The following is a 9,112-nucleotide window of genomic DNA, read 5'->3' as shown; positions in this document are numbered from 1 at the left end:
TCCCGATAATATGTCGGCTCGATGAAAACAATTGGAGAGCGCCCATCTGCGGTGACAGCGGCTCAAACCATTATTTGTGGCGGACGCTACCTCCTGGTGGCCAACCGATGACTTAGATTCGCGTATGAACGGTCGGTCAAGTAAACCCTATCGTTTTGAGAGTTTACGAATTGCTCAATTGGAAAAATTTTTTCGTCAGAAAACGCAATGTTCGGAATTTGCCCGCTTTCGGCAAGTCAAGTCTTAATTATTGCTGTTTCGGTGTGAGATCATGGGCCGTTTGGAACTTGTAAGGCTTGACCTTGAACTCATTTTTCAATATGCGTCAAATGCTGTGGTCGGATATTTTCAGTTCTTTAGCCATTTGATTGGCAATTCGTCGTGGATTTCGCTCAAGTCGCTTCTTCACTTTCCGAACCATCTCACGTGACGTTGCAGTCTTTTGATGAACACCTCCATGGCGTTTGCGATGCTACCAGTATCATTGTAACGAATGATAGTGCGATAAACAAAAACTTTATTCACATTAAGGTGTTTGAAAGGTGTTTTATAAAGCAACCGCGCTATTACGTATTCCATCGCTGATCTTTTTTTTGCGTTCACTTTTGGCAAAACGTTTTTGTACACTTGTGAACAATACTCCGAACTGTCATTCAGCAAATTTATAAACAGCTGATTCCAGTGCGACAGCTGCGCGAACGGTCTGAAGTTGGTTACACTTCGAGTGCCGGACCTTGTAGAGACTGGACTCCATACATTGATATTTAATATCGAAAAGGCTTTTGAATATAAGCTATACGCTCCTGGAGTATTCCTAGACATTTCTGGAGTATTCAGCAACGTCTCTGCAAAATCTATTCTAAGTAGTATCCAGTCAATAGGTGTTAATCCTGCTATACAACGCTGGATCAGAAGAATTTTGACCTCTAGTCGAATAAGCGCAAAATGAACGACGTTAAAAAGACCAAGGAAGTCTGTAGTGGCGACGTGCTATCTGCGCTTCTCTGGATATTAGTCGTGAATAAGCTGCTCCGGAACTTGGAAGGCAAGGCCCCCAAGGTAGTGGCATATGCCGACGACATTGCCATCTTAATAAAGGGTAAGTGTCTAAAGACCATTAGCAGTATGGCGATAACCACTCTCACCACAGTCCAGAATCTGACATCGCAAGCGAGTCAGGAGTTGAACCCGGAGAAAACGGATTTGCTTGTGTTCACAAGAAGACACAAAATATCTCTATGGAGGTGTCCTTAGATAAATGGGACACAACTCTCTCTCTAGCACCGCACCATGTGCCTTGGGGTACCTTGAGGTAGTCTTGTACTGCAAACTGTGCTTCCACCACAACGTGGAAGAAAGAGTGAGGAAAGCTAGCACTGCTTTAAATGCGTGTAGGCAGATGCTCGGCACAACCCGGCGGCTCTCTCCCTCTCTCATGCACTGGTGCTACACAATGATTGTTAGACCAAGTCTGCTTTACGACGCAATAGTGTGGTGAACAGGCCTACGGTAATCCACTTATAGATCCAGAAGCCAATAGAAAAGGTTTAGAGGCTCGCTGCGATGTGCATAACGGGAGTTTTAAAAACAACTCCAGAGGCGGCTCGGAACTGGTATTAAACTTGTCACCAATAGACCTCTTCGCTGAAAACTGCGCAGCAAAATCGGCTGTACTGTAGGAGAATTTACATATAGAACCTTCGGGCATAGCTCGGTGTTTGAATTTTCAACTGGGAGAGTAGATTCAAAGTAAACACAGAAGAGGGTGGTTGGCGTAAAGGTATGTTAGCTACGCGTAACACTCTAAACATCTATACGGATGTTTCGAAAATGGACGGTGGATTGGCGCGGGAATATACGGTCCAGAGTTAGAACTCCGAATGCCGAACAGTTAGGGTCGTTTGCGCGTGATTTGTTTAAGTGGCGAAAGGGTTTAGGTGGGAATTAGGGTTAGCTTTTGTATGAGTGGTGTGTGTATGTAATGTGTGTATGGGATCCAACCCCAGTCCAGAGCTGTATGGAAGCTCAACTGGTAGTAGTCTCGGCTACGAGGTCTGACCGGAGACTTAATTCTGGTACCACGGGGAGCACGAGCTCTTGGAGTTCGCCCCAACCTGCTCATGCGGACTGTCTCCTCGGGGAGTATCGTGGTACCCTACCAAGGTGGTAACTGTTTTGTAGTTTAGAGAATTTCCAAATTTTAAAACTTTTCTAAAAATCTTATATTTGTTTTAAATTAAGCAACGTTTCGAAAAAAAAACTTGCTGGCTAACCAGTGTTATTTTCTTTAATTATATTTTGAAATTCCGATATTGCAGAATATATGCCAAAAGTTCATAATAGCAACAGATTTTGTACTCAAATGGGGTGACGAAAATGAATCAGTTCCAGCGAAGATTTCACTAACAAAAGAAGATGGATAGTTCAATAGGTTTTATGTCATTAATAGTGTTTCTTTAGTTTTCTGAAGAGGTTGAGATACTATCAAAAGATAACGGTTTCTACTTCTATAATTAAAATATTTATAACATTATTAACCCGAAAGAAAGGCTTCGTCTCTATTTGACATGAACACGCGAAAATAATTATAGCAAAGTCTTGTAATCCATACAAAAACTGGCAAAAGCTAAAGATTTCTGACACATTTTGCAGTGGCAATAAATATTAAAACTGCACAAAAACAAAACCGCTTACCGTTACGAACCGCAAACATTTAATAATAAGTTAGAAGCGGGGGTGGTACAAACACCATGACCCAGCGTTTCATGAACCATAAGGTAGGGTAGTAATTTTGGTAAATGTCAGTAATGCAGGGTGTTACAAGTGTAGAGTATTTTGGTGTGGAAATATATAACTAATAAAATGACAGCTTGAAAACTTGGCACCAAAATACTGGAAATTAAAATCTTGAAATTAGAAGTTAAGATTCTATGACAACTCGATAATTAGTGCTATTGATATACCAAGAGTATACCTCTCGACAGCAACATAATATTCTTGTAATTAGAAGTAATAAATTATATTTCTAGTCAGCTTGTTCTTTGTCCACCCATTCGCCGTATCTAATAGCTTTGTTCTGCTGGACCATATATTAAATATATTATTTTTCTTTATTTTTATCAAGAATTTTTACTAATACATGAAAACTGTTGCTAGATAAACTTTGCTGTAAAAATCTTACTCTCTGTTCTAGAAAGTACCTCAGGCAGTTTACAAAGTTTAAAACATATTATATTCTTAATTCAAGTGTTTCTTAAATTAATAGAAAGTATTATTAGTATATTGTAATCTCCTTGAATACTTTACCTTCTCATCGGTAATATAGAACATCGTTGGGCTATGGATCTCTTGGTTGAGGTTGGAAGCCTGGAGGAATTTGAATGTTATATCCTCTCATCTATCTGTACTTAGCTCCACCTTGTTCCATTTTGGTTTTGTTCTTAACATTCATTCTGTCAGAACTGATTCGTACATCTTATAACTCTAAGAGGACCACTAAGAAACCTGGTTGGTGATAAGTTGGAAGAAACATATAACGCAAAAATTTTCTCAAACATTTCTTTCCTTTTTAATAGATGAAACAACTAAGTCCTCTTGACAAACCCTGCGCGAATACCAAATCAGTGTATAGAATCGCGAAGGTGGCACATGTCATTACACAACTCAACCACATGTCACATCAGATAGTGACGAAAGGTACAAGAAAGAAATAGCGAAGTTTGAAGCAAATTCAAGCGAAATAGTTTCACTTCCGCATGAAATTCTAAAACGAATTCAATAACTAAAACAAATATGTACTTAAGAAAGCCGATGAAATCGCAAAAAGGCAAGAATGAAAAAACTTCAGCAACGAACCAACGCCAAAAAATACTCAAGCATAAAAAGGAAACCCCTCACGTGACAGACATAACTGCAATACAACAACTATGTAAGCAACGCTAACGACGAAGCCTTAAAGCAGAAAAGAAGTCCGAAAACAAAATACTAAAAATGTAGAAAAGGTCAGAGAAAAACCGTAAAAAGGTGTGTCTTACTCCGCAAGTTAGCGGCTTTTTTCGCTGCCACGGCACTGGCCATGAATGCTTGGTCACTTTGCTGCCGAAGCATTTTTATTTTATTATTTTTCTTTAATGTGCCTCCTGTCGTTTGCCGACATTTTTGCACGAAATAATTTTCAGCTTGTTTTTCAATTATACAGTTGTTATTGTTATTGTTGCTGTTTTTCCTGAGGTTTGTTTGTTCAAATGCTTGAAAAATTATTATGTTATACGATAGGCGGACATGTTGTTCAAAGAAAGTGTCATAAATTTGATTCCTAATCAGGTGGGAGTGGACTTTTTAATGAAATAAAAGATTTTTTTCCCAAATTAGCTTAAATTAGGCTATGCGCCGTAAAATATTTAGGCACGCTTAGATGAAGGTCTCTTGCAAAGCGAAAGAAAGACACGTATGATAGAAAAAGAGCGCTTTAAGCTCACGGAAGCCTTGCTGCAGTAAAAACATTACAAAAAAGAAATGTGGAAAAGCATTTCAAGCTGCAGTAAAAACAATTACAAAAAAGAAATGTGGAAAAGCATTTCAACCACGCAAGGTGACAATCGACCAAAACACGTGCGGGATGGGATAGATACGAGTACGAGAGCAGGGTTAATGCTCGAAAAGTTGCGGCTACTAACAGAATGTTTCAAGACCGGAGCTTACTCTTGATCTAGTGACTGGTCTCCAGAGCATACTAAAATTATGGAGGGAACACTTCTCCAGCCTGCCGAATGGCAGTGAAAGCATAACACCAGGAGATGGCGAACCCGATTCTCCAATCGATGACGATGGAGCAGACGGTCCATTGCCCGACCATGAAGAAGTTCGAATAGCAATTACCCGTCTGAAGAACAACAAATCGGTGGGGGCCGCCGCACTATTCAAACACGGCGGCGAAGAACTGATAAGGAACATGCATCTGGTTCTTTGCAGAATATGGTCGGACGAAAACATGCCCGACTTTTTGAATTTTAAGTGTGCTCTGCACAATCCACAAAAAGGAAAACCCCACAACCTGCGCCATCTACCGTGGAATAAGCCTCCTCAACATCACATTTAAGGTTCTATCGAGCGTATTGTGTGATTGGTCCTAATCAGTGTGGAGAGGATCGACACACACCACCTCTTCGTCGATTTGAAAGCTGACTTCGACAAGACGAAAAGGAGCTGCCTTTATGTCGGATGTCTGAATTTGGTATCCCCGCAAAACTAATACGGCTGTGTAAACTGATTTTGAGTAATACTGAAAGCTCCATCAGGATAGTGAGGGACCTCTCCGAGCCGTTCGATATCAAACGAGGTTTCAGACAAGGCGCCTCCCTACATTACAGCGCAATTATGGACTACAGTGAATGTGCCCTAAGCTACATAGCGCTTTTAACATATGTAAAGAAATTGCAATTAGCCTCGATTTATGTTATGCTTAATGATTTATTAATAATTATTACCATACATACAATCCAAATCGGGTGGAAGCTAATTTGGTTACAACCCTTACTATAACATACTATAACAATTCTTTGTCAGTTTTCGTATTTCATTGTTATTGACAATTCATTTGGTCATAAGCGCATTAAATGCCGGCAATAAATAGAATTATATAATTATTAATTTCAACCAAACATTGTTATGACAACTTAATTGAAAGCACAAAGAATAGCAAAGTATGACGAACGAAGCGAGAGGGTAAGTAAGCAATGCATAACTGTAATTGTGTAGCATAATAAGTGCACTTAGGGTGACCTGGAAATTAACTCATATATTATATTTATGTGTAGGTGTAAGTGTTTGTGTGTAAATACACTTGAGTACGTCTGAGAGGTATATCGAAGCTAAGAAGAAGCAGTGCACTACACAACTTGGTGAGGAACTTAGAAGCGAATGAATGAATGAGTAGTTGAATGGGCACATGAATTGATTGCTAAATAAATGATTTGTTGAACTGTCAGTCTACATATTTACAAGCATATTCACGCACGTGCTTACACAATCTCCGTGAAATATACAATACTAACATTTAAACCCCACCGGGAGTTAACTGCCCATTAATGTTAAGGAAATCGACCACAAAATCGTATTATGACCAACCCAACTACACATGGAGCTTCTAAGCTCAGCGCAGTAGTACAAACCTAAGTGTGTAAGTATGGAAAAAAGTCATTAATAAGGTAAATGTTGCTTGTTAACATTCGACAAGCGACAGGAAACTTAGCAGCGAGCTGTTGAGGAGCTAACATTGCCTGATTGCTTGTCACCGCATTGCCTGACAATGGCATTTCAAGAAAAAGTTATGTGTTTGCTGTAAATACAAAATGGTCGCGACCGCATATGAGCCAGACTGAGAGCAACACATGCTCATTTGAAAGACTCACTGTAATTTATAACTGTCAATGGTGACATTTTTTTGAACATATATGTGAGTATTCATCTATTTGCTAAAATGAGCACGTGCTAAACGGATTTCAAAATGACAATTTGATTTTGGGAGGGCTTAAAGTTTTCCTTGATATTCATCATGCGCCAAATCTTGGAAAAGACCCGTGAAAGAAGAATCGACACACACCACCTCTTCGTCGATTTCAAAGCTGCTTTCGACAGCACGAATGTCTGAAGGAGCTGCCTAATACGGCCGTGTAAACTGACGTTGAGTAACACCAAAAGCTCCGTCAGAATCGGGAAGGACCTCTCCGAGCCGTTTGATACCAAACGAGGTTTCAGACAAGGCGACTCCCTATCGTGCGACTTCTTCAACCTGCTTCTAGAGAAAATAGTTCGAGCTGCAGAACTAAATACAGAATTTACCATCTTCTATAAGAGTGTACAGCTGCTGGCGTATGCCGATGACATTGATATCATCGGCCTCAACACCCGCGCCGTTAGTTCTGCTTTCTCCAGGCTGGACAAGGAAACACAGAAAATGGGTCTGGCAGTGAACGAGGGCAAAACGAAATATCTCCTGTCATCAAACAAACAGTCGTCGCGCTCGCGACTTGGCTCTCACGTCACTGTTGACAGTCATAACTTTGAAGTCGTAGATAATTTCGTCTATTTAGGAACCAGCGTAAACACCACCAACAATGTCAGCCTGGAAATCCAACGCAGGATAACTCTTGCCAACAGGTTCTACTTCGGACTGAGTAGGCAATTGAAAAGTAAAGTCCTCTCTCGACGCACAAAAGCTAAACTCTATAAGTCGCTCATAACTCCCGTCCTGCTATATGGTGCAGAAGCTTGGGCGATGATAGCAACCGTTGAGTCGACGTTACGAGTTTTCGAGAGAAAAATTCTGCGAAAGATTTATGGTCCTTTCCGCATTGGCCACGGCGAATATCGCATTCGATGGAACGATGAGCTGTCGAGATATACGACGACATTGACATAGTTCAGCGAATTAAAAGACAGCGGCTACGCTGGCTAGGTCATGTTGTCCGGATGGATGAAAACACTCCAGCTCTGAAAGTATTCGGCTAATACCCGCAATAAGCAGAGGAAGAGGAAGACCTCCCGTTGGAAGGACCAAGTAGAGAATGACCTGGCTTCGCTTGGAATATCCAATTGGCGCCACATAGCGAAAAGAAAAAACGACTGGCGCGCTGTTGTTAACTCGGCTATAATCGCGTAAGCGGTGTCTACGCCAATCAAGAAGAACAAGAAGAAGTTTTCCTAGGTCTTTTAGTCAACGGGCGTATAAAGGTGTTGTTAGTTTTCATACTACTAGAATGTGTTCCATTGCACTCGAATGTGGAGCATTGCAACTGAGAAGGGCGGGAGATCTGGAACAATTCCTCACAGGTTATGAGTTCTAAGTGAAGCCCGGAGCTCCACAACTTTTTTTTAATTTTTTTTTTTAATTTTTTCTCCACCCATTCACTAGGCTCCAGCATCTCAGCAGCCATACTTTCAGAGAGATAAAAGACATAGCCGAGACTGACAATTGCCGCCTCAAAAAATGTGTTAACGTGCTTTTTGGATTTAGGAGGTTTTTGTGATAAATTTTATGGGAGCTATAGGTACCACAATTGACCAGCAAGTGAGTTTGACCATTTAATATAATCTAACTTTTGTCGACTCTCATCGTATGGCTAGTGAAGGCAGTTTAATTAGTTAGGAGTCTTGGCAGACATTACATTCCTTTGTCTGAAAGCCGTAGACAAGCCAACGTACGTTAATGTGAAGTAGAGTGTCGAATGCAAAGGTGCGCCAGTTCGAATTCTCCGAAAAAATCAATATGCTATTTATGTGTCATGCGAACCACATACACCCCAATGAGCTGGACTTGAATATTGCTCTAAAGCGATTTTAGCAGTGGTGCACAACGCTGCGAAATATTAAAAAGTAATATACTTGGACACAATAGACCTTGTGTCGCGGTGCAATCATCTATTTATCTTATCTTACTGGTCTCACTTTACAGTCTCTCTGATACAAGGTGGTCTGCAAGACGCTTCAGTTCTTGAAAAGTTGACCAGTCAGTCAAAAGATGTGTCTTTTGGAAGAAATTCTACTGCTAAATGTCAGCGATAATTAATAACATATTCAATTAAATTTTCGTCTATGAGTTAATTTTATTCAGCAAAATTGCTGCATTTGAAAAGTTGACCAGTCAGTCATAAAAACAAACGCGATAAAGATGTGTCTTACGATTTAGAAGGAAATTCTACTGCTTAAGGAAATGATTTCAAACGATACTGAGAGATATTAATAACATATTGAATGATTTAGCGAATTTTACGTCGATCTTAAATTGAAGTCGCTGCGCTCTATGGACTCTTGAAAGGTTCCAAGAAGATCCGACGTTTTCGAGCCAGCTTTTGTGCAGTAATTTTGCTGGGCCATCTCATCCCAGCCCCAGTCATCTGGATAATATCTGGGTATACAAGAGACTTCACATAACCACACAGAAAGTCGTCCAGCGGTGTTAAATCGCACGATCTTGTAGACCTTGCCACATGACCAAGTCGCGAGATGACGCAACTACCAAAGGTTTTGTTTACTAAACTGATTGTATGACACATAGCGCCGTCTTGATTAATGCCTGTAATATCCTGTAACTCATACATGAAAAAGTCTGCAG

General features: G+C 40.4%; 1 protein-coding gene across 4 annotated transcripts in view; it reads right to left on the bottom strand.

The window, feature by feature from the left end:
- LOC126757017 (uncharacterized) overlaps nucleotides 1–9,112 on the bottom strand; it is a 157,587-nt gene that overhangs the window by 64,264 nt on the left and 84,211 nt on the right. The gene's annotated exons all lie outside the window — the stretch shown is intronic.

This window comes from Bactrocera neohumeralis, chromosome 4 (genome assembly GCF_024586455.1).
Source record: "Bactrocera neohumeralis isolate Rockhampton chromosome 4, APGP_CSIRO_Bneo_wtdbg2-racon-allhic-juicebox.fasta_v2, whole genome shotgun sequence".
Classification (NCBI taxonomy): Eukaryota; Metazoa; Arthropoda; class Insecta; order Diptera; family Tephritidae; genus Bactrocera; species Bactrocera neohumeralis.
The sequence above is the reverse complement of the archived record's forward strand: the minus strand, read 5'-3'. Positions and strand labels throughout refer to the sequence as shown.